At 43.5% G+C, this 25146-nt stretch overlaps 1 protein-coding gene, 1 long non-coding RNA gene and 1 other non-coding gene across 4 annotated transcripts in view; 1 reads left to right on the top strand and 2 right to left on the bottom strand.

Moving 5' to 3' along the window:
• Positions 1 to 2721: 2721 nt before the first annotated feature.
• LOC118989537 (uncharacterized) lies at positions 2722 to 7693 on the bottom strand. The gene is made up of 3 exons (XR_005067018.1): positions 7520 to 7693; positions 3177 to 3259; positions 2722 to 3072 (listed from the first exon to the last, which is right to left on the bottom strand). It is a non-coding gene; the product is annotated as an uncharacterized LOC118989537 (long non-coding RNA).
• Positions 3915 to 4018, bottom strand: LOC118989672 (U6 spliceosomal RNA). The gene has a single exon (XR_005067049.1). It is a non-coding gene; the product is annotated as a U6 spliceosomal RNA (small nuclear RNA).
• A 159-nt stretch (positions 7694 to 7852) lies between the features above and the next one.
• RALB (RAS like proto-oncogene B) overlaps positions 7853 to 25146 on the top strand; it is a 36764-nt gene continuing 19470 nt past the window's right edge. Inside the window, exon 1 of one of the 2 annotated variants that reach the window (XM_037049866.1) lies at positions 7853 to 8024. The gene's annotated coding sequence lies outside the window, so the exon portion shown is untranslated. Of the gene's footprint in view, positions 8025 to 8231; positions 8396 to 25146 lie in introns of those variants that run through there. The other variant, XM_037049867.1, reaches the window with a different exon arrangement.

The raw sequence follows: 25146 nt of genomic DNA, 5'->3' as shown, positions 1-25146 counted from the left end.
ATGGGTTTATTTCTGGGCTCTCTATTCTGTTCCACTGATCTGTGTCTGTTCTTATACCAGTACCAGACTTTTGTGATTACAGTGGCCTTAATACAGTTTGATGTCAGGTATTGTGATCCCTTCTACTTTGTTCTTCTTTTACAAGATTGCTGTGGCTGTTTAGGGTCATTTTGGTTCCATATAAATTTTTGAAATATTTGTTCTAAATCTATGAACTATATCATTGTTATTTTAATAGGGATTGCATTGAATCTGAAAATTGCTTTGGGTAGTATGGACATTTTAATGATGTTTATTCTTCTAATCCATAACATGGTATATGTTTCCATTTGTTTGTGTCTTCCTTGATTTTTTTCTTCAGTGTTGTGTTGTCTTCTGCGTACAGGTCTTTAACCTCCTTGGTTATGTTTATTACTAGGTACTTTATTTTTTTTGTTGCTATAGTAAGTGGGATTTTCCCCCTAGTTTATGTTATTTCATTGTTGGTGTACAAAAATGCCATTGATTTCTGAATATTGACTTTGTATCCCGCTATTTTGCCAAATTCACTTATTAGGTCGAGCAGTTTTTTGGTGGAGTCTATAGGATTTTTTATGTACACTATCATGTCATCTGTAAATAATGACAGTTTTGTTTCCTCTTTTCCAATTTGGATGCCTTTTATTTCTTTTTCTTGTCTGATTGCTGGAGCTAGAACTTCTAATACTGTGCTGAATAAAAGTGGTAAAAGTGGACATCCTTGTCTTGTACCTGATCTTAAGGGAAAAGCTTCTAGTTTTTGCCCATTGAGTATGATGTTGGCTGTGGGTTTATTGTATGTGGCCTTTATTATGTTGAAGAATGTTCCCTCTATTCCCATTTTGCTGAGTGTTTTTATCATAAATGGGTGCTGTACCTTATCAAATGCTTTTTCAGTATCTATTGACATGATCATGTGACTTGTGTCTTTCATTATGTTTATGTCTACCCTAGAGATGTACATCTTATGTTTTGGTAGTCTTGCTTCTTCAGGAGGAATATCCAGGAGCTGGGTGTGTGACTTTATAGATCTTTCGTTCCAAAGCAGGGGTCTCCTGGCTCAGTGGTTCCTTTCTAGTCCTGAGCCATCCCACATTCTTCAGACCCCTGACCTTTTGACCTGGCCCCATTCTTGGGAGCAGATGCAAGGGAAGAGATAATGCTGTCTGTTAAAAAAGAGAGTCACATTTTAAAACGTGTTGCTAACAAAAAATCACTGTGGAGGGGTATGACATTTATGGGTGGGAGGGGCAGAGAGACAGAGGCTGCCTGGGGATGGGCTGGAGGCCAGTCCCAGTCCAAGCAGGTCACTGACACTCCCCAGGTGTTGGGGTAGGATGGGAGTGAGTGGGGTAAGGGCTTAGGTGATGAGGAGAGAAAGGGGCCAGAGAAAGGCAGAAATGCAGGCCCACTCCTCTCCCTGGAGAGCTGGAGTCAGCCTTAAGCACAGGAGGTGAAGGTGAATAAAGAACCTAGAGAGCCCAGGATCGCAAAGCAAGGTCCCAGGAATGTTCTGGGTGTACAAAGCCAAACTCCAGAGTGACTCGGCCTGGGCTTGACCTTGGGCTCTACCCCTCTGTCCTCTGTGACCTGTTGGCCCCTGAGGCCCAGGGTCCCCATCCTTCGGGTGAGGAATAGCAGCTCACAGAGGGACTGCTGTGAGGGGTCACGAAAGAGGAAACAGCAACTAACAGTGCCAGGCACGTGGGAAGGATTCAGCCAACATTGCGTTCCTCCTCTCTCTTCCTAACTCAAGTGTTGTGCCCTTTTTTCTGTCTGCCTAGCTGCCCAGACCTGGATGACTCCATGGGTCATATTCTTTTGCAGATCAGGGGAACACTTGGGTTGGGGACTTGGATCTGGTGAGGTGTCATCATCATGCACTAAACAGGTGAGATGCGAAGGAAGAGGTGGTTCCCCAGGGAGGCAGGTGGCAGAGACAGGACTATCAAGAGCTCCTGTGTCTGAGGAGTCACACAGCTCACAAGGAAGGCTGAGGAGGCATTCTGTGGCAGAGTCCGGACCCCCAGTACATTCGTGGTTGACAACATTCACAAAGATCTTGTGACATGGTCAGGAGAACACACTGGCTGGGCCAGAGGGAGGGCTCAGGGGGTCTTTTTGTGCTGCTAGATGGGGCAGCTTCTTGGGAGACTGTGGCTAATATTTCACATTGGCGAGAGCTCAGCACAGAATCCAGACACTTGAATCTCATTTCATCTCACAATCAGTGCTTTGCAGCTGTCACCCTGCACGGGCTTTTATCTGGTTATCTGGCCGTGAGTACCGGACCCGTGGTGACTGTTTATGGTGATTTTTGGAAACAGGGCGCATGTGTCTCCATGCAGACAGCAGGAAGGAGAGAACATGAGCCAGCAAGTGGTGGGGATTAGCAACAATGAAGTCTCATTACTCAGTGACAAAACAGGGCTACCTTCATTTCTGGGAGATAATTCTTTGTAAACTATGATGTCAGAAAGATAAGTCCAGCTAGTTTGATAATTTAAAATAGAAATAAACCATTTTTTCTAATGTGTTTCTCAAGGAGATTAAATTATTTTGTTAAGGAGAAAGCTCATGCCCTAGCTAATTATTTGGGCCTCTGTCTGTAACCAAACGCAGGTCTGGCTACCTGCCGCTATGAAACTCAATACTCAAGAGACAGGTGCTGATGTAAAGGACAGTGGTTTATTTTCAGGGGTCGGCAACCTGGAAGATGGGGGACTCATGTCTCAAAACACATCTCCTGGGAAGATGGGGGACTCATGTCTCAAAACCCATCTCCACTTCTCAGGGGAGGCAGGGGTTTTTTATATGGAGGGAGAGGGGAATAGAACAAAGAGATCAAGGGGTGGGGAGACTTGAAAAGTTCTCTAGATACCGATTAGCACAGTCCATTCCAATAAGGCAAGTGAGAGTTTGGTGTGCTTCATCCTGGTTTAGTCATCCTGGCTTCATGTCTTCCTGGATCTGGGGTTGAAGGTCAGCAAATCTCTTAGAGCTGAGATGTTTGAAGGTTGGGGTCTGTATCTTTTGAAGTTAGTTCCTAGGATTCTTATATAAACATGATGTTTTTATCTATAAGCTACAAATTACTCAGAGTCAGCACTTACAGAAGCAATGTCAAAAGAATGGTGGGGTGGGTTACAATTTCTTACCATTTCAATTTTCCTCAGTTACATGCTTTTGCAGCAGAGCAGTTCCCAGGAATATCTGGTTAGTTCCTGCTGGCTGGCTGGGGCTATAGAGACAGCATAGAAAGATGACAGTGAGGAAAGAGAAGCTCTCAGTACCTTTTCACAAGTGGGGATAAGTCACTCCATCCTAGCAATGTGAACTAAAGTTCTCATGTCCTCCCCTAAGTATTCCCCCTGGTCTAGGACTTTTGGTTTTCATCAACTGGATGATACAAATGGCCAGTAAGGAGTGGGTAGCCACCGAGCTGCCGTTACTCCTTTATTCCCATGTGTGAATGAGCCTGTGAGAACCACTACTGAGAATACGGCAAGACAGCAGGAAGTGGAGAGAGAACATTGGACACTGGGGCTGGGGAAATAATAGAAAGATGACCACTGTGCTGAAGATGAACTCCACCTAGTTTTGCTGTGTATAGATCTTTTTTGTAAACCTCAGGAGGCAAGAAAGTCACCTCCCCCACCCCCCACCCCACTGCCACCCAACCTATAGATTTTTTTAAATTTAATTCCTATTAAAGTACAGTTTTCTGTCTTATATTCCCAGCCCTGCCCACCATCTAGTGCTCCCCACCTCCCTCCCATTCCCGCCCCCCACCTTAGTTATTGTCCATGTGTCCTTTATACTTGTTCATGTGAGTCCATCCCCTTTTCCCCTGTGATTCTCTCCCCTCTGGACCCTGTCAGCCTGTTCCGCATTTGAATAATATGGAACGCTTCACAAATTTGCGTGTCATCCTTGCGCAGGGGCCATGCTAATCTCTGTATCATTCCAATTTTAGTGTATGTGCTGCTGAAGCGAGCACCCAACCTACAGATGGGCAGTCCCTTTTATTTTCTAACTGAGGTGGTCACCAAGTATCAAATGCCTGGATGGGATGCCAGACCTTGTCAGATTCTTTCTAATACCATCTATTTATATAATACTGCCAGCTCAAGGGAGGAAGTCCCTAATGCTGGCTACTGTTCTACAAACTGGTCGGCAGTCTTCTCTATACCCTCCCCCATTCCTGCCTGGCTTTTGAGCCCTCGTCTCCTTGGAGTCAGAGTACCTCTGGGTAGGAGGCAACTTCCAACCTGGCTTCTGCTTCCTTTAGGATTGAGAAGGAGGACCCCTGGGGTAGTTCGTCAGGCCTCTTGCTCTCCCTGCAATCTCCCCAAATGCCCTGTTATCTTCCTGTGCCTCTGGAAGGCTATATCCAGCCCTTACACCCTTTGACACCCTTACAACAGAGGTGTCAAACTCATTTTCACTGGGGGCCACATCAGCCTCAAGGTTGCCTTCAAAGGGCTGAATGTAATTTTAGGACTGAATGTAATTTTATGTTTAGTATAAATGTAACTCTCCTTAAAAGTTAAGTCAGAGCGAAACAAGGTGCTGGGCTGGATAAAACAAGGTGGAGGGCCGGATTCAGCCCGCATGCCTTGTGTTTGCCATCTGTGCCTTATAGCCCATGGCCTTGTAGACCGTGCTTTGCTGGACCCTGGAATAGCTTCCTAATCTCCATCCCACACCTGCCCCTTACAGTCCATTCTCCATGAAGCAGCCAAAGTGATATTTTTAAAACCTAAATCAAAGCATGCCACCCTCCTGGCTCAAATCTCCTCAATAATTTCACACTTGCAATAAATGCCAATCTCCTTATCATAACCTGGAGGCCCTCACCTGCATAATCTGCCTCCCACCTCCCTTTCCCTTTTGTGTGGTCCCTTTCCCTGCACTCCATCCAGGCCTCCTGTTTGTCCTCAAGGGTACCTAGCTGTGTTCTGCCTCAGGAGTTTGCACAAGACTTACTCTGCTGGGAATATTCTCCTCTCCTTTCCCTCACTCCTGACTTTTTCTAAGACTGATTCATTTTCTTTTTTTTAAAGATTTTATTTATTGATTTTTAGAGAAAGAGGAGGGGAGGGAGAAAGAGAGGGGGAGAAACATCAATGTGTGATTGACTCTCAAGTGGCCCCCACTGGGGACCTGGCCCGCAACCAAGACATGTGCCTCGACCAGGAACCGAACCAGCAACCCTTCGGTTCAAAGCTCATGCTCAATCCACTGAGTCACACCAGCCAGGGCAAAGACTGATTCATTTTCATCCGTCAAGTCCTAGCTTAAATGTCACTTCCTAAGAGAACTTTTTAAAAAATATATATTTTATTTATTTATCTTTAGAGGGGAAGGGAAGGAGAGAGGAAGAGAAACATCAATGTATGGTTGCTTCTTGTGCATTCCCTGCTGGGAACTGGCCCCTGCCGGGAACTGGCCTGCAACCCAAGCATGTGCCCTGACTGGGAATTGAACTGTGATCGACTGGTTCACAGGCCCGCGCTCAATCCACTGAGCTACACCAGCCAGGGCCTAAGAGAACTTTTTGACCACTCATGTCTCAAATACTTGTCATTGACACAATTTGTAACTATAGAATTGCTTGTTCGGTTACTGGCTTATTTGTTAATCTGTTCTTTTGTCTGAGTTGTTCACCACTGCACCCCCAACTTGGCATACTTCAGGGCCTTGTATCAGTCAGAGCAGGCTGAGCTCTGTGGCTGTTACAAACAACTTCCAAATCTTAGTTCCTTAAAACCACAAAGGTTTGTGTCTCAGTCATGCTAAAAGTCCATCACAGGCTGGGGGTGTTGGGGGTGTTGGTGAGTGCTCACTGAGTACTGATAGAGTGGCCACACACCCAAACATTCCCAGGGGCCATACCACAGAGAGGAGAGCTCTGGAGGTCGTGCATTGGCAAATAAATTCTCCAGTCCAAAAATGATTTGTGTCACTTCCACTCACAAGTCATTGGTTAGATCTAGTCACATGGCCTCAGCCAATAATAGGGAGCTAGGAAGTTTAGTCCTTCCCAGTGCCCATGACCCTGTTCCTCGAACTACTCATTTTACTTGGACAGGCTGCTACAGACTCTCCCATCTAAACTTGGATTTGATCAAACGGTACCACCACAAGTACATTCCATAAGGCTGTGCAGTATTGGTTGCACTATGATAGTGTTGCACACTTCCAGATACAATGGGCCTTGGAAGGAAATGATGGCCCTACGTTGGTTATAACACCCTAGAGTATGCATCATGGTTTATGGTGGCAATCACAATTTAAGCTAACATTTGTTGAGTACTCAACACGTTCCTAGCACTGCAGAGAGCTTTACATGTAATATCACTTAAATCTTCACACCTACAGTGTGGAGATGCTTTTCCTATTGGGCAGTTGAGGAAACTGAGGGCCACAGAAATTAAATAAGTTCCTAATTAAGTAATTGCTAGTTATACTGTAGGGCCCTTCTTTGAACCTATCTTTCCTGATTCTAAACCTGTGCACTTAATTGTTACTCCATAGGAAAAGGTTTGGGTCTGATTTCCTTTCTAGGTTATAATACCAGAGAGCTTCTTTCTTGAGAAGTCTCCTACCCCTTCTCCCGTATAGTACCTAGCAGAGTTTCTGTCATATAATTAGCATGCTATAGAAGTCTTTAAAGTACATGAGAAGGGTAAAAATAGAATCCTTAAGATAGTAGACTAACACTAGGATATTCTTCTGGTTACATGCTTTTTGTTCAGCCTGTTACTTACGACTAAGGTAAAGCTTGCGTGCTTTTTGACAGCTGTAGGTGGAGGGCCTGGATCCGTTAGTTGCTTCTACCTAACAATCTAACCAAGGCATCAAGCCTCTCATGTAATACACGTGTACCCGTATGTATTATTATCAGCAAAGAAGGAATTACATAGTGCTAGCTGCAGTGGATATCAAACTGAACAATAACTACTTTCCTTCCTCAGAGATTAGAGACAGATACTTGAACAATTAACTGGAATACAGTGTGTTGTGCCATGGGGTTTGTGTAAGGGTCAGTGGGGCCGCAGGTCCTGCGGAGGCGGTGAGCGGTAGGATTCAGCTCTAGGAAGGGGAGGTTAGTTGGGATAATCAACCCGAGGTGAAGCCCTATTTGGATAGAATATTACAAGTTCGGGGCTTTGGAGAGCGATGATAGATAGGGGCAGGCTGTGGGGGAGAGAGCTGTGGGCCTGGAGCTTTTCCACTGCACTTCCTGCCTCAAGGCTGTGGATGGAGCTAGGACTCTTGATCTTGTGACCTGGGTAAAGTATTGCTAGGAACTCCCCGGGACGTCATTAGCCAAGAGTCTTGGCGCCACGCGAAGTTTCCTCCTCAGGTGACCCCAGCGTCCCGACAGTCGCCTGGACCCTTAGGCATTTGCGCGCCGTATGGTTCACTTTCCTTGATTTTCTGCCTTAGGTCTGCCCTTCCCTTTTGCTTTCCACTAGGTTGGCCTTACCCTTACCTAAAACCACGACGGGAGCACCTTCCGTCCGTCCACACCCACGGTCCCCAAACTACCTCCAGACTCCACCACTGCAGCATTTGTCACATGCTACGCGTCGCACGGCCGAGAGGAGGAGACGGAGGTGGGCGGGGCAGGCTTGCGGAGCCGGTCTGCCCCCGCCCCCCCCGCGCTGGAGATCGCTTGTCATTGGCGAAGAGTACCCCTAGCCTCCTGAGGCTTGGAAGCTCCGCTTCAGATTGGCTACTAGGTGCTCAGTGGGCATGGCCTCCAGGGAGTGAGAGCGGAAGGGAGGGCGCGCTCTCGAGAGGCGGGGTTGCCTAGGCGACAGCGGGGGCGCGCTCCGGGGTGAGGAAGCGATCCCTGCTGCTCAATGACAAATAGGCTGGGGACTGCTGGGGACTGCTGGGGTCCGGCCCTGGGAGAAGGCGAAGGGGACCGCGGGGCGCGTTTAAGACCGGCTCGCGGGCTGCTGACGGCTGAGGCGGCGCCGGACGGGGCCTAGGTAAGAGAGTCCGGGCCTGGCAGGACCCCTTAGGGGCGGGCTGGGGAGCGGGTTGGGGAAGTGGGGTTGGCCCCCCCGGCGCTCTCCAGGCAGGGTTGTAACCAGCCGTCGGACACGTAACGCCCGGAGGCCGCCGGAGGGCGACGCGGGAGCAGTGACCCGGGGAGGTCCCCTGGAGAAAGCTTCTGGGCCTCCTAGATCGGTCTGAAGCTGGGGAAATGGGGGCGGCGCCCCAGCCTCTCCCTTTTCTCCGCTCCTTCCCTTTTCCCACAAATGGCCTCTGCTTCCACTTCCTGCCCTTTCGGGCCTCCAGCCCGAGGAAGGTCCACTTCCTCAGTGCCTTAGTTGCCGCTAAAGTGTTGCAAGAACTTGTAAGTACCTTAAGATCTTGTGCTTGGACCGAACAGGACCACGTTCCAAAAGTTGTTCGGTCTGTTTTTGGTCTTGTCTTGCAAATGAGGGTAAAGTTGCTCCCGCCCCCTTAGTTTCTTTCTGATAGGGGCTGGCACGGGATGTGGCTTCTAATAGGAAGAAGCACAATGGACTTGAAGTATTTGCCAGGACTAGGTTTTAGCACCTCTCTTCTTGCCCTCTTATAGGTAAATAACTTTATTCATGGTTGATTCAGAACTGGTAGTGGCAGAAATAGCCGCGGCCTGTCTGTGCTCATTTTCAGGTGAATACTGGAAACTTTGATGTTGTTATCAGGTGAGTCTTCTGGGGAGAAGTTCTTGTGTTTGATGGACTGATTTAGAATTGCCAGTGAAAGAGGCTTGGCTGATTATTCATTTGAGTTATCTGTGCCTTGATTGCAACCGTTCTAAGAACAGTGAACTTTCTGCTTTGTCCTACTTTCCTAACTTCATTTCTTTTTGTCAAGTTTTGGGGATGGATAGTGGGCATTGATTATCAGAAGGGACAGCCCATCTTTTAGATATGTAAATGTTTTAAGCAAAGCAACAAGATTCTTGGGTGGCAAAGCTTGAAGGTTAAGGCAATGTTTCTTAAACCTGCAACAAAATAATTAGAATATCCAGAAATGGGATGACTGTGAATGGTAGCTTTGAATATTGGGAAGAACTGGAGGGCAGAGTGCGAAGACCTAGGTTTGCTGATGGTTCTGAAACTTTATTGGTGATGTGATTTTGAGTATGGCTTTTGCTTCTCTGTGCTGCAGTCTACAGCTGTGAAAAGATGATAATATATATTTAAAAATGTGATAATAGTTATCCTACTTGTAAAAGATTAAATGAAGTAAGGAACTTTTAAGGTGTTCTTTGTGGTAGTGGGGGTGGGATTGAGATGGGGTGGGAATAAGGCTCGGGATATCCATCTCCTGTGTGTGGTTTTAATCCAGTCAGCTAGTGTCTTCTCTGACCACAACTGGGTGTTCCCTTCCTCTTCCTTTCCTTTATTTCTCATTGGAAAAGTGGGTTCTCTTATTTGAGATCTCAGCAAGATTTCCCTGCACCTGAGGAGTAGAGGATTTTCCAGGATTTTGTGTGGAAAAAAGTGGAAATAAAAGTTAGATCTCTTTGGGAATATGGGACCTAGACACATCAATGTTAGAAAACAAGAATTAGAGGCTCAAATGGGATCTAAACAGGTCTTGGTAGAAGGTGGAAGAAGTGGAAACGTTTTAAATTCATGCCTTAGCTGAAGATGGTTTGAGGCTGGAAATTTTTAATCCAGAGTTGAGATAATCCTTTGTGCCATATCACCCAATCTCACAATACCTCTTTGTATTCAGTTTCTAAATTTTTATCCAGTCATTGGATTTGGAAACATCATTGGAAACCTTTTCCCAAAGCTAAATTTGGAATCAATATAGCAACCTTGAACTAGTATCAGAAGAGATCTTGGTGAACTTAATTTCCACTGTATTTGTCCCAAGATGTGCAAGAGTCCTACTTTTCATTGGCTACAAGTACTTCTAAATGAATAGCCCCTGTGCTTGCATATGCAGGACACTTGGATTTTTTTTAAGTGAATTCATGTGGCTGAGGATAAGTCTGAATCAGAGAGCCAGATTACCAGAGAAAATGGAGCTCACATGGAGGATGGTGGGGTGGGTAAGGAGGAGGGGGGCAACTAATGTTTACTGTGTATCAGCTATCTGCTTGTTACAGACTCACTGATCTAACCAACACCAGATAAATATCTGACCTTGGAGATAATATTTGACCTTGAGTAGTCTTTAGCTCCTCAGTTCTTTTGGTACCTATGACAACAATTACGGAAGTATATGTGTACATATATTTAGATATTTCAACAGTAGAGGGGCCAGTAGGCCAGAGGATGTAGGAGATTTTGGACAAGTGAGAGTGGAAAGAAAGATGCAGAGAGTGTGGAAGCTGAGTATCAAACCCCAAAGTATGTAGTTACTGTGGCCAACTACAAAATGCCAGCCAGGTCTCAATTTCAAGTGTATGTTACTTTTAAAGAAAGTAACTGCTTACACAGAACTGAATGTTCTCTGTTATGGTTGTAGATGAACCTTTAGGGATTTTTTTGCTCTTTAGAAATTGAAGTATAAATGCAGAAGAAGGTGCTATTAATTGATCATTGTAATATATTATTGTCATCATTGCTTTTGTCATTGGTTTGTGGGCAATTTATATATAGCATCTTTTAGGTCCACTAGATTAGGGATTGACATAGGAACTACTAAATTAGGTCAGACTCAAATTAAAAGAGTCCAAGTTACATACTTTTACTTAGCATAGGGCATGAGTTAAAAGAAATATAGTAGTTTGGTCCTCTAACATTTGTTTATCTTTTGAATGAATTTTTCTACCTCTGTAATGAATCATGCCAAACCTGGCCACTTAAAACAACAGACATTTATTATCTCAGTTCTCAGTTATATCTACAGTTTCTGAAGTTCAGGAATCTGGACATTTGAAGTTCAGGAATCTGGGGACATTTTTGCTTTGAGCTGATTGAGTCTATCTTTAATGTAAAGCACAGAAAACCAGTCCTTCCCAGGAAGATTAAAGTCCAAATCCATGTCCAGAAGTTTTTCATTATTGTTTATCTGTAGTTTAAGGTAGTTATTTAAATGGGTCTTTGTCTCTAAGTTTTATGCCTTTTTTGGTGTGTGTGTCAGAGTTGTCATTGCCTTGAAGGAGTTCCTGTCTTTTTATGGTTTGGAGTGTGTTGTCAGGTTATTCCAGACAGTTGTTCAGGGGAAGCTTCCTTTGCGAGGAATGTCTCAGCTCATGTCTTCGAGTGTTGTTCCTAGAGCGAGAAAGTGGAGGTTGTCCAGGACCCATGCGCCGTGTTGTATTGGGTGGTAGTGTCCCAAGGGCTGGAGCCCAGCGAGGAATGTATTTGTGTGGGACCTTGTCTTCAGGAACTGGCTTCCAGCTCTTCAGGGCCCAAGGCCTGAGCCACCCTGCCTGTGCAGGGCAAAGCAAGGGTCAAAGAAGCCAAAGTGCCAAGAGACCTGAGAGTGAGTTTCTGCCTCTCTTTTGTTTAACAGTTTCACCCAGAATCCCATGTGCTCTGGAGTGTTGAGCTTTTAAATTAATGAGGGCCAGTGTCAATCATATTTGTCTTTCCCCCTTTTTTGGTTGACATGTTTAGGAAGGGGGCAAAGTCTCCAGTCACACATGTTCTGGACAAGCTCCCTTATGCTGAGTCAGGAGCGGCCTGGCTGCCCTGGGCAGTCTCCCTGCTCCAGTGGCCAGTCCCTTCACAGAGAGGCGTTTTCTCCCCCTGCCTTCTCCAGCAATTTGGTCTGACCCCTCTGTTACAGTTTCTGAGGGCGAGTATAGGGGAGAATCATGGTAAGACTTCTAGGAAGTGTTGAGTGGATGTCCATTTCTGGTTTGTGATCATAAATGCTTTTAACGTGAAGGTTCATACGGCCACTCGCATGATTTTCTTTCCCTCTAGACAGCATCAGTTGCCTGCCAGGTGCAGGTGTGAAGAGCCTGGTGAAAGGAGCACCGGAGGTGACTGTATTTGCAGGAGGGCTTTTACAATGTCGACAGTGGTGTGGGGGCTGGGGAAAGAGGGAATTTGAGCCCAGAAGGGCTGGAGTCAAGAGATTGGTGGGTGGATATTTGAGCAAGTGAACTAGAAGGTGGTGGCTGAGGCTGGACGGTTAGGGGAGAAAACTTCCTGATAGTGATGAAGTTTGGCATACACCCCTAGCAGAGTGAGGTAGCATGAAGGAAAAAGTTTCTGGAGAAGGTCAAGGACGTGAGAGATGCCAAGCTTTTAGATAGACCATCCATATGAACATAAGAGGTCACCGAGGAAGATGCCAGGAGTTGGGTCGAAAGGAAGTCTATGAACCAGAAGCAAATACCATCAGTAAATGAGGGAAATGAGGAGGAGGTCTACAAGATGACAGCAGCCAGGTGGGAAAAGGGCATTAACCACTTCCTAAGAAAGGAGGAGATTATTGGACCTAGGGAAGTACTGAATTGGAAGTGACAGCGGAGAAGGAGGAAGGCACTTATCACCTCCTGGCCCTGAGGCACATGACATCTTAAGATTTTGTGTCCCCAGGGCACACCCAAGTCTCAGGGAAAACCAGAAGGTAGAGAAACATTCTTAGAAGAGGTGGAGGGTCTTGAAGAGTTTGCTAATGTTTCCAAGGGCTTGGGATGGTGTCATGGTGGATTAGTCATTTCAGGGGATGGATGCTCTTCTGATGGTATGAGAATCTCTGTCTGTAAGAGGGAAGAGTAGGAATGCCTGCATTTTGGTGGTGACTCAGTAGAAACTTATTCAGCAGTATGTGGCCCTTTTAGAGAACGGCGAACCCTGTTCTAACACTGTGGTTGCCAAATCTTGGCTGGGTAGGTGGCAGTTTCCTGGTTCTGGTTCCCTAAGTCTTTGTACACCGGCATAGCAGGGAAGAGAAGGACTCAAAAGATTGTTTCTGTTAGAGAAATTTCAGGACTTGCATGGGGAGACTTAGGGCAGGTCATGAAATGCTCATCAATAATGCCTCTGAAGGCCTGTGACATTGTGTTTTGGGGTGATAGAGAAGACAGGTCTGAAGGACGACCTCTGTTGATGATGAGAATACTCCTACTCTTATGTCTGTGTTGGAAATGCTCTCAAAGCTCTCAGATTCTGTAGTGCTATTAAAAAGAAAGAGCAGCTCCAAAATGGAGTCACTTTTGTAGGCCTCTCCAAGACTTAATAGGTATACTAGTTGCCATTTTAGCCTCTCCCAGGAGTGGAATTTAGACCAATCAGTCTAGAATTCCCTGGTCAGCACTAGTGAGTTCATCTGCCTGATAAGACCCCTCCCTTCTCCTTAGGGAAGGTGATCTTGGCCTGAAATAATTCACTTGTTTAACTGTCTTGCCCACCCCCTTTATGCCTATAGGAACCTTCCATTTTGTATATCCCCATGTGCCCTTCTAGTTGTTAGATGGGTTGCTTAATAAAGCCAATTAGATTTTCAAATTTACTCATTTGCATTGGTTCTTCAGCAGTACATACTTCGCCATTCATCCCTTCCCAGTTACTCTGTGAGACAGGCAGGGCAAGTACTGTCCTTGTTCCTTGGGTGGAGAACTTAGAAGTGGGGTGAGGTGACGCCCTTCGTCAGTAGGGAGTGACTAAGTGAGGTCCGCAAGCCAGAACTCTCCCTTTCTAGCGCAGTGATCTAGATGGCTGTCACCTCAGCGGTCAGGACGAAGGAGTCTCCCTTGCCTTATCTCTCCATGGCTCCAGTTTCTTTCTCAGGACTTTTTAATATATCAGAGTGTTATTTAGAAAACTGTTAAGTGATTATTCAGAGCCAGGTATTATTGTAGGTGTTTTCTTATTTAATATTCAAATAAGGATGAGGATGTAACCCTGAGGGTGCAGATATTTGTATTTTGTAGATCAGACTGAAGCTAAGAAAAGCAGCTTAGCCCCGCTTAGTTTCCTAATGGTAGACCCCAGACTTCAAGTTGTTAGGATGGTCAGGGATGCAGGCTGTGGAAGAATTCACAAAGAGGAGAAAATGTAGAGAGTGAAGATTTTATTCACTGTCCAAGAAAGGAGAGGGGCATGGTGTGGAGAGATACACCAGCATTGAGGGGTGGGGGCTTCGGGCTTTTACTGAATTATAATTTGGTTGAAAAAGGGTGGGGTGCTGTTGGGAGGCCCTTGGGCTGTTGTAACTTGGGGCTACAGTCCCAGTGTTACCTCCTGCCTGTGGCTGTAGGGAGCCCTTAGTCACGTTCCGTTCCGTTCTTGCTTTCTAATAATTTCGAGTCCTGGGGACAAGCTCAGAAGAGTAAAATGGCAGTCGTGTTCAACGGGGTCACAGGCCTGCTTGGCAAATGGTGCTGTGGTAGTAAATGGTGCCAGACTTGTCCTTCAAGTCTGTCCTCGGGACAGGATAAAAAAAATGTGTTCCACTATACATAACACAAAATTTACCATTCTAACCATTTGTAAGTGTACAGTTAGTCATTCACATTGTTATGCAATCTCTGTCCCTCTCCAGAACACTTTTTATCATAGCACCCTGCAGCCCTGTGCCCGCTGGACTCTACTCCCATCCTCCCCTCTGCCCTGGCCCTTGGCAGCCACTATTCTGCCTTCTATCTCTATGCATTTGACTGTTGCAGGTATTTCATGTAGGTGGAATCACATGGTATTTGTCCTTTGTGTCTGATTTATTTCACGTAGCATAATGTCCTCAAGAGTCATTCATGTTGAAGCATGTGTCAACATTTCATTCCTTTTTAGACTGAATAATATCTATGGTATGGCTGTATCACATTTTGTTTATCATTTATCCATCAACAGACACTTGGGTTGCTTCCACATTGCGACTGCTGTGAATAATGCTGCTGTGGACATGGTTATACAAAGATGTATTCAAGTCCTGCTTTCAGTTTTGAGGTTGTAGAGTAACTGCTTTTTGTTGCACTTTCTTCCCAGGTCTTTGTTTCAGAACTGGTGCTCTAGTTGCCTATGCATTTCCCTCTGTTTCATGAGCTTCCTGATCCATAGTTTTGTGCCTTCGATATCAATTCCAGTGTTTGACACCCCGGTGGAAGGTCTTCCCCACCCCACTGCAATCCACTAATGGAGCAGCTCAGTGTTGTGGCTCCGAGTAGGACTCGGAAGCTAGACTGCTGGGGTTCTAATGCTGGGGTTCTCTGCCGTGATTTAGCTAAGTGACCATCCAAATTATACAAGTTCTGTTTGAATGGATGCAGTATACTAGCAGAAGTGGAAATAATAGCAAATCTCTAAACAGGGTTTTATTTAGCTAAATAATTCTGAACAGGGACATGTATGTGAGTTCCAGTCTTCAGCTCTTGAGAGATGAATTAGCTCTAATGTCCCTGAGGCTTCTCTTGCAGGAAGAAGGAGTTGGAGTTTGTCTTATATAAATTGGTAGAACTCTTTATTTAAGGCCAGTGAAATCCCCAGATCCTTTGAGGGTGAGGGCATGATGGGAGAGGACTTCATTTCAGAAAAACTATACATTTAAAAAAAATCAGAGCTTGGATATGGACAACAGTATAGTAATTGTTGGGGGCAGGGGGAGGAGGGTAGATGGAGGTGGAGGAGGGTATGGTGGAAATACATGGTAATGGAAAAAATACAATATAATAAAATTTAAAAATCAGAGCTTGTAAATTAATTCCCACCACTTCTTGGTGCTTTGTACTTCAGGAAAGTCATCATATAAGTTGACTTTTCAAAGTTTACCTGCAATAACTTGTCCTCTTGAGGCCTCACAATCCCCAGATGGAGAACTCATTTTTTTATTCATCACGCATTGAGCATCTCTGAAGTACCAGGCACACTGGGCACTCAAAAATGAATGGACAGATCTCATCCAGGAGATTACTGGTTTACCTCCTTGGAAGAGTAGGCTGCTTTGATAGGTGTGTGGTCTCCTTAGACTGGGAACAGCTGTGAGTCAGCTCTGTGGGGGGAGGGCGCTAGGCAGGTGGTGGGGGAAACATTTAGGCTGAGTGTGAAATTGCAGGTAATCCTTCATCAGGAGGAAGAGTGTTCTTGGCAGGAGGAATAACATACATGTAGAGTTAAGAACCAGAAGCAGGGTGCTTAGCTACTTCAGAGCTTTCTGGGTTTTGTTTTAGTTAATTTAGTTTGTTAATTCTTTTGCTTTTCTTTTGGTGGGAGAACAGATAGAGAAAAGTTCCTTAGGGAACAGAAATACGTAAAACAAATTTCCTTAGGCACACAGGGTCACTAAATTGTTTTGCAGATTTAATTTCATAAAAAATTAGAACAAAAATTGGAAAGGAACCTAGATCATTTCATTCAACTTCCTTATTTTTACAAGCATGGAAGTGGAGTCATACATGCATGAGAAATTCCCTTCTGTTCCCTGATGCTAATGACAATAGCAGCTGTGGGGGGGGCGGTGCAGGGAGGGATTTGAGTTTCTTCTTTAACTCAGTGTGTAAGTGTGTAGGAAAGGCCAAGTGTGCAGAAGGAGAACTGAGAACTGTGTTACTTGCCAGGACTCTCACTACTGGAATGCCCCAATTAATGAAAAGCAGTAAAAATACACAAATTTATCTAATAGAGCAGTCAAGGCTGAATTAATAGAAGGATTTAACAGAGGTACAGGAGCAGCTGTACTGAGTCTGTATCTATTAAAGATTGTTAGCCAACCTATCAGAAATTTTTCTCTGGGTGACCAGCAGGCCTGGAGCTGAGGGATTCCGAACCACTTGCATGGAGTCTTGTCGCTTAGCCATTCAGATTCTGCTCTCTACCGCAAGGGTCCGTCAGTCAGAAATCATGGTTCATTGAATAACAACCAAATGATCAGACGTCATTATTTAAATCAGAGGGTAAAATGATAGATCTTATAAACTAGGTTGCTCTAGGGTCTTTGCATATTGTATTGAAATAGCAAACCACTAAGGCAACAGTTTTTTGTTTACTCTGAGACTTGTTCAATAAATAAACTTACTTTACTTAATAATCTGGTAATCTCTGTTTCAAGGGCCTGTGTCATAACTAATAATGGTAACTTCAATCTTAAAATAGCCAAATTCTTTAGTGACAGATTTTCAAAGCTTTAAAAATTAATGTTACCCACTTGTCACACTTTGCTTTTGAAATAAGAACATAATCACTTAAATTTTTTATTCTTCTCACCGTAAGTAATGGAAATAAGATATGGATGAGTCCAAGTGTTAAATTGACACTGTATACTAGATTTTATAGTGACCAGAGTTTGGGTAAAATTCATGGTATTTGGGTTGTAGCATGATTTATGTGACCGTAAAAGGAAATATTCCTACAGGAGGAAAAAAGTGGACCTGGTACCTGCCCTCATGGGAGTTAATTGTAGTGGAAGAAATAAGTGAAAAGCAGAGAAATGAATTGTGAGTGATCTGCAGTGGAAAAAGCTAAGGGGCTGAAGTGGAGGAAGGTGGACTTACTGAGGTGTGGAGATCTAGGAAGGCCTCTTGGAAAAAGTGACATTTAAGGTGAAACCTACAAGATAAGTAAGGCATTAAGTTTGTGAATGATAATTGGGAAAAGGCTTGGGGTTGGGAGGGGGCAGTGGGTGGGGGAAGAGTAGTAGGCCATGGGGTTGGAGAGGTGGAGACTGAGATAGGGGAAGAAAAGGGGTTCTGGAGGTATCATTTGAGCCCCTGAAATAAGCATTATTCCTAGACATGTGGTTATTCAAGCCAATAAATAACACTTATTTTTATTTATTTTTGCTTAAGCTACTTTAAAATTGTGGTTTCTTTCATTTTGGACAAGACTTCTAATGACACAAGGGGGCAGAGTATTTGAATTCCCCGAAAACACCTTTAGCTGGAGTGGGCTAAAAGTAGAGTTCAAATTTTATTCATTCTGAAGGAAGTATTTTTGTGTCACATTTTCCCCTTAGCCCTGCCAGGGTCTTTAGGAGAATTTATTGGCAGGATACCAGTGTATGTCAGTGACTCAGAGGAGAAACAAAAAACCAAGCCAAGTTAAGGGGTCGAGGATGTGGCTGGGACTCAGGAGCAGCAGGAACCAGCACCCTGCATGCCGCCAAGACTGTTGCATTGTCTGTCTTCGTGTGCTGATTCTGTCTCTCTTTCTTGCTGTAGATCAGCCCTTCCTTCTTGGGAAAAAACATAGCTGCCAACTCGTAAAAATGAGTGGCCTGTAGACATGCTTTTCTTTGCCCACAGTTGATTTAGTTAGTAACTTTTAAAAGGGGAGATTTCATATAAAAATCCAAATTCCGGGCATCTCTTAAGAAATCAGAAGCCTGACATTCCTAAATCCCAGCAAACAGCTGGTGCTGAGGAACTGCCCTTCCTTTTGGAAGGGGCAGTGCGCTGTCTAAAGGGCTACAGTTCCCCTACTGCTCTCTTTCTTCTGCCTGGGGCTCCCTTTCCCAGCAGCACCATCATGGAACCAGCCCACTCAGCCTGGTGCCCATACCCTGGTTCGGTTCAGTGCTCTCCTTCAGACCAGTTTCTCCCATACCGACATGGTACATCTTACCTCCCTCACACCCTCCTCTCTCCTGTAATAACCATGGAGATGACAGGAGGGAGCAGTTTCTAGAAAAGGGGTGCTAGGCAGATAGTATCTTAAGTTGCGTATTTGGAAAAAATGTGCGTTATGAAGTCTATTTTTAAGTTCATTTTTGCCAGATGTACTTTTACCCAAATGGCCTGTTACTGTTCTTAATGTGCCATTACTTTAGTAGTCCTCTCCTTTTTTTATTTTGGAGGAGAGTTGGGAGGACTTTAGAGAAGCTTTAGTGATGTATGGCAAAACATAAAATAGTGTGTGCAAGTATACACCTGTTCTGTTTACAGGGTAGTAGAAGTACGGTTGGACAACATTTAATCTGGGGATACGGAATTTTGCTGTAGATACTTTCCTCTGCTACATAAAGTGGAAGATTTGGAGTGTTTAAGCAAATCTTTAAAAAATTGTCCTGAATTGAATTTTTAGGTTTTGTTAAGAGAAGATGGAGCGATTTGTACTTTTTCCTCAATGTAAAGGTTAGTGACCATCCTCAGGAGTAACTAAGTTGTAAGTCCTGTTAGTATATATATCAGAAATAATAAGCATTTCAGTTGGAACTTTGATGTAACATGGTTTATTCATTTGTTTTTATGGATGGTATAAACTGGGACTACAAGAAGTTGCCATAAATGTATTAACAATCTCCTAAAACTTATTTACTGAAAATTAAAATTTAAGTATTAACAGAATTTTAAAAAAGATTTTATTTATTTTTAGACAGACGGGAAGGGAGAGAGAAAAAGGGAGAGAAACATCAATGTGTGGTTGCCTCTCATGCGCCCCCTACTGGGCACCTGGCCTGCAATCCAGGCATGTGGCCTGACTAGGAATTTAACTGGTGACCCTTTGGTTCGAGGGCTGGTGCTCAATCCACTGAGCCACACCAGCCAGGGCTAAGTATTAACAGAATTTAATAAAATATTTTTAAAACTTGTCTTCTGGTTCCTAGAGTTTCTATTCTGTTCTAAATTGTGAGAATCCAAGAATGCATTTTTTAAGTCAGAATCATTCAAATATTTTATTTATTTTTAGAGAGAGGGGAAGAGAGGGAGAATGGGAAGGAGAGAAATATTGATATAAAAGAGAAATATCCATCAATCAATTGCCTCTCAAATGCCTGGGAACCAAATCGACAGCCTGGGCTTGTGCCCTGATGGGGAATTGAACTGGAAACCTTTTGGTTTGCTGGACAGTGCCTAACCAACTGAACCACACTGGTCAGGGCCTATTTCTGAAGCCTTCAAAATCATAGAGTGAATATGTGAAAATGATTGTATTTGAACTTGAAGAACAGAAGATAAATAGAAGACTGTATGAAGAATAAGTTTTTCTTGTTAGTAGGTAAACACGGAGAGGAAGGAATTCACTTGATGGGCTGAATGAAAAACGAAGAGACTGTCTCTAGGATGGCATTCGAGAGTTGAGTGTGGATACTTTGTCATCTTCATTTAGATACTAGAAAACTCACAAAAATGGAATCAGATTGTGAAATGTGAATCAGGTTTTGTTTTTTTTTTTTAAACAGCAATGTACCCATGCTTAAACAAAGTTTGGTAGCATAGTGTTAAGCATAGTGTTAACTGTGAGATGGTCAACTGATTTTATAAGAAAGTAAGACTTCTGTTTGAAGTTAGATTCATCATTCCTTATAGATGTATATGCTACTTCTCATAGAATTAAGGTGAGAAAAACGGTGTGTCCTGTGTTAGGTGATGGGTGAAACAGCAGTTAGCAAAATACAGAATCTGTTCTCAGCTTAAAATTAGTGGAATGGTGTTCCATCTAGGTGTGTATTGGAATCAGCTGGACCACCTGAGGACACAGGTGCCAGGTCTCCATGTCCCTGAATTGGAATCTCCAGGAGAGTGGGACCTTGGCACCTGTATTTTTGTCTTCATTATTTTTTATAACTTTTTTAGTGTAGAAGTTTTTAAACATATACAAAAGTGAAGAGAGTAGTATAATGTATCCATCAGTCAGCTTCAACAATTATCAATTTATGCCACTCTTATTTCATCTGTATCCCTAGTCTCTGCTCCCTTGATAACTTTGAAGCAAATCCCATTTGTCATTTAACTTCATTTGTAATAATGTTAAATGAAGTCATTTGAAATTTTCTTAAACAATAAATTTTTTAATATTATGCGATCCAGTCATGTTTAGATTTCCCTAGTTTTCTTATGTGTTTATTCATTCAAATTAGCATCCAAATAAGGTTGATATGCTTCAATCAGTTTATATGTCTCTTAGATCTCATAATTTATAGGTTCCCTCTGTGTCTCTTTTTTCTTGGAATGTATTTGCTGAAGAAACCGAGTGGCTTATTCATAGAATGTCCTGCAATTTATATATTGCTGATGGTGTGTCTCTGTGATTGTGTTCAACATACTCCTCTGTCTCCCGTACTTCTGGAATTAGACCTAAAAGCATTGGGCGCCGGGGTGGTCAAGACCACAACACTGATGGTTGTGTCTTTTTCAAGATGCTCATCATAATGGTCCTCACTGGTGTGGCTCAGTGTGTTGGGCATTGCCCCGCAAATGGGAAGGTTGCTGGTTTGGTTCCCCATCAGGGTGCCTGGGATGCAGGCCAGGTCCCCAGCTGAGGGCCTACCATAGGCAACTGATAGATGTTTCTCTCGCACATAGGTGCTTCTCTCTTTCTCCCTTCCCCTCTCTCTAAAAATAAATAAATAAAATCTTGAAAAAAATAGATGTTCATGATGTCAAATATTCCCGCCTCCCCTACTCTACCCCCCAGTAGTGTTAGCAGCAGCTCTTGAAGCTTAGTGCCTAGGTTTCTTAACTCACGAGGAGTTGCAAAGTGGTGATACCCCAGTTTCTGTCATTCCTTGATTTGTTAGAATATTTTGTAAAAGAAAACTTGCTTCATCTATTATTTGGTCACCATGTGTTACAGTTTGTATAAGAGAATCAAGATACATATTGAATTCTCTCCCTTTATTTACCAGTTTTTAAAATAATGAGTTGTTCTACTGGACCTCCAAAAGTGACCAATAATGTTCTTTTTCAGTATCAGTGTGAACAAATTTGATGCATTTCAAGTCATTGCATTTATTGTCTTTGTATATCTTGAACTGTCCATCTTTGACCAATCTCTTCAAATTGGTTCTCGAGTGTGCATGCACATGTATATGTGTGTTTTTTAGTTATAATTTTTGTAGCTAACAAGCATCTATTGTTAAACTACAAACAGGACCTTTGGGGAGGGCTTCTGCTTTAATGGCTTACCTTCTGGAATCAGTGTTCACAATAGAACACTCATTTTCTTAATGGAACTTGGATGAGAAATGCGGTGTAGTGTATATGATGGGATATTGTTTAATATATGTCCTTATTTTTATTTCTTAAAACTCTTCCCTCATTATTCATTCATCCCTTTATTTATTTATTCTCTGGGCATTTTTAGGTCTCTAATACACTGTAGGCTAGAATTGTAGGCCCTGGGGACACGTATGAGTAGGATACTACGTCCCCACGCAAGGAGAGCCTGTGAGACAGATAACCGCAAGTTTGTGTTGTGTCTTTAAAGTGACAGTGGTGTTGGGACTCAGTGCAGGAAGTGAGGTGCTGCCGAGTCACATTCTTACGCACGTGGCACACTCATTTACACAGTCCCTCGGTTTGTTTTGTTACAACTGGGTAATAATTTGATGTTACGTACTAAGAAATAAGACTTTTTTAAAATGACTTTTTAAAAAAGATTTTATTTACTTATTTTTAGAGAGAGAGGAAGGGAGGGAGAAAGGGGGAGAGAAACATCTATTGGCTGCCTCTTGCAACCCAGGCAGGCGCTCTGACTGGGAGTAGAACCAGCGACCTTTTGGTTTGCAGGATGGTGCCCAACCAACTGAGCCACACCAGTCAGGGTCCATGTTGATTTTCAATATGAATGAAAATGATGTTTACTGAGTAGGCAGTTTTATGTTTTCATTATTCAGCATTCACAATCTCTGTGATCCATCTGTTTCCTGTGTTGCTTTATATTAGGAGTACTGTTTTTTTAGAGGTGGTTCCTGCGTGACCCTATGTTAGATCAGGTTGTTCCTAATTTGGACTGTAACCGGCAGTTGCATGGATAATTGGGACTTGCCTTTACACTTATACTAGTGTCAGTAAACTTCGCTGCTTGTTCGGCTGAAGACTTCGATTTGTAAGGAATCTGTGGAGACACTTTAAGATTATGCAGATAAGGTGGAGAAAGGCAGAAAACGGTACTTGGGAAACAATTAGAAAATTGTAAAAATAAAAAGACTATGCAGATAGTTTGTTACTCATCCAAATCTTCCCTTTAGATGTAGCATCTATTAATGATCCTTGCCTGAACCAATCTTTACTATAATAGTTGCAAAGTGTTGATTTTTCAACTCAGGTGCAACCTTTACATTTATCAGTCTGCCTTTGGTGTCCCACTGTGAGCAAGAGCCCTCCCTTCTCCCTTGTGTGTAATATTTAGTGTAGATATGGATTCATGAATTTCTAAGTTTTCAGTCTTATGGGCTCAGGGCTGTGCTGTGCCTTTCATGTATTGGCTAAGATGCAAATAGTTCATTGAAGAGATCAGGTTTGCAAGCCCCTTACAAAGAGTTCTGATGTTGTTAGTGAAGGCAATAGGTGAATTATAATTGATTTGCAAAAAAAGGGGGGGGATGTATACGTGGAAATCAGGGATGAATTGCACTGATGTCTATAACTCACATGAAAGATATCAGAAAATAAGACAACCGATGGGTGCGTAGAGGGACCGGATGACTGTGTGTGATGGAGCAAGTGGAGCAAAATGTGACTTGTAGCGTCCAGGTGTTGGGTGCATGGATCACTGTGTAGTTCTCAACTTTTCTTAAAACTTGAAACTTTTCATTATAAAATGTTGAGGAATGGGATTCTGCTATTATTTTAAATAATGCATATATTGGCTAGGCATATCTATAATGAACACATATCATCAACATGACCTTCCTAAGCCTTCTTAGTTATTTTTCTTCCTTGTATTGTTCCTCCTCTCTTTATCTAGTCAAATACCAGTTCTTATGATGCTCCCTTAAAATCTTCCTAACCATCCAGTCTGATTTAGATGTTTCTCCTGTGTTTCCGGAGCACCGCTCACAAATCCTGCTGTGGGACTTACTGTCCTGTACTATGTTCGTTTACTAATCTGCCTGAACCACTAGACTTTGAGTTCCTTGAGTTCAAACACTGTTTGGGGGATGTTTTTGGTACAAGTAAAAGCAAAAACAACAATAAATGGACTAACAATAGTTTAAACAAACAGCAGTTATTTTCTCCCATGATAGGAGTCTGGAGGACGCATTTCCTGTGCCCAGGGTAGGTTCAGTGATGGCCACTCGGCAGCCTTTCTCCTGTCTCCCCCCCCATCACATCAGGTTCACTGAGGCAGTTCTGTGGATCGGAAGTAGCCAACCAGGGTTATGTCCGTTTTTGAACTTTCAGCACATTTGGACAAATGTCTATGAATTTGGTGAACAGCCTTCAGTTTGTTTGTGATTTCTTTTAAGAAAATTGATTTTGTGCTTTTGAAAATAACCGCTCAGAATTACATGTGTTTATAAAAGCCCCCCCCTCCTCAATGTAGAAAATTATTTCTGTCCAGTTGTTAAAACAGCTATAATAATTCATAGCAGCAAGGTTGCTTCAGAGAAATTATGTGACCACTTACTGGCAGGGGTGAGGGGTGGCTCTAACCTCATTCCCCACCCTCAGCTCTGTGGGAAACAGTTGCAGCCCAGAAACTAGGCCAGAGCAGTTTTACTTCCTAAACTAAAGCCTTTTGTGGTGGTGGTGGTGGTGGGGGGGTTCTCCTTTATCTCACTTACTCTATTTTAGTCACAACTCAAATGTGCATAATTATCTAGTTAATGGCTTAGAATACTTATTAAAAAGCACATAATTAGAAAAGGGAGAGTGGAAAGAAGGCCCGGTGTAGGTGAATAAACGGATGGGCCAGTGACAGGGGAGGAAGCAGACTGTCTCCACAGGTGGCAGCGTGAGGACGACCCTTAGAAAGGAGAGTGAGTCACCTGTGGTCCTGCCACCCGTGGGTGCTCACTGTTAGCAGTTATTTCTTGCTAGTACTTCAGTGTCTGTATTCCTATATTTAAAACCAATTTCAGATCATATTTATGTAGTTTTGTGTATTTTTCTCATGTATTTTATCTATCCTTATTAAATGGAGCAGGCTGAGCATAAGTAAACCTTTTCTTGAAGATTTAACCCTTAAAGATAGTTTTGTGTATTTTGTAAACTTTCTGCCAATGATTGACGGGATTTAGAGTATGCCACCCTAAAATCTGCCACTTCGGCATAAGGATTGTTTTGAGCCAAGGACAATTGAGAAAGCTAACGACAGGAGGAGAAGCTGCCTTCCCCTCTCTGTGGGAAGGGAAAGGCAGTTCCTACTCGCCTGAGACAACGCTGCCTAGAGGCTGCCAAGGAGCTGCTCCTAGACGCTGCCAAGGAGCCCAGAGAATCACCAGAGGAATCTGCCTGACAAACCTTGCTCACCTTCACCTTTTATTAGTTTCCCCTGCATTTACCTCCCCACAGTTTGCCACCCCTACAGGTGCAAAGCCTCT

Source organism: Sturnira hondurensis, unplaced genomic scaffold (assembly GCF_014824575.4).
Source record: "Sturnira hondurensis isolate 20B ecotype Veracruz unplaced genomic scaffold, ASM1482457v3 Scaffold0006496, whole genome shotgun sequence".
Classification (NCBI taxonomy): domain Eukaryota; kingdom Metazoa; phylum Chordata; class Mammalia; order Chiroptera; family Phyllostomidae; genus Sturnira; species Sturnira hondurensis.
The sequence above is the reverse complement of the archived record's forward strand: the minus strand, read 5'-3'. Positions and strand labels throughout refer to the sequence as shown.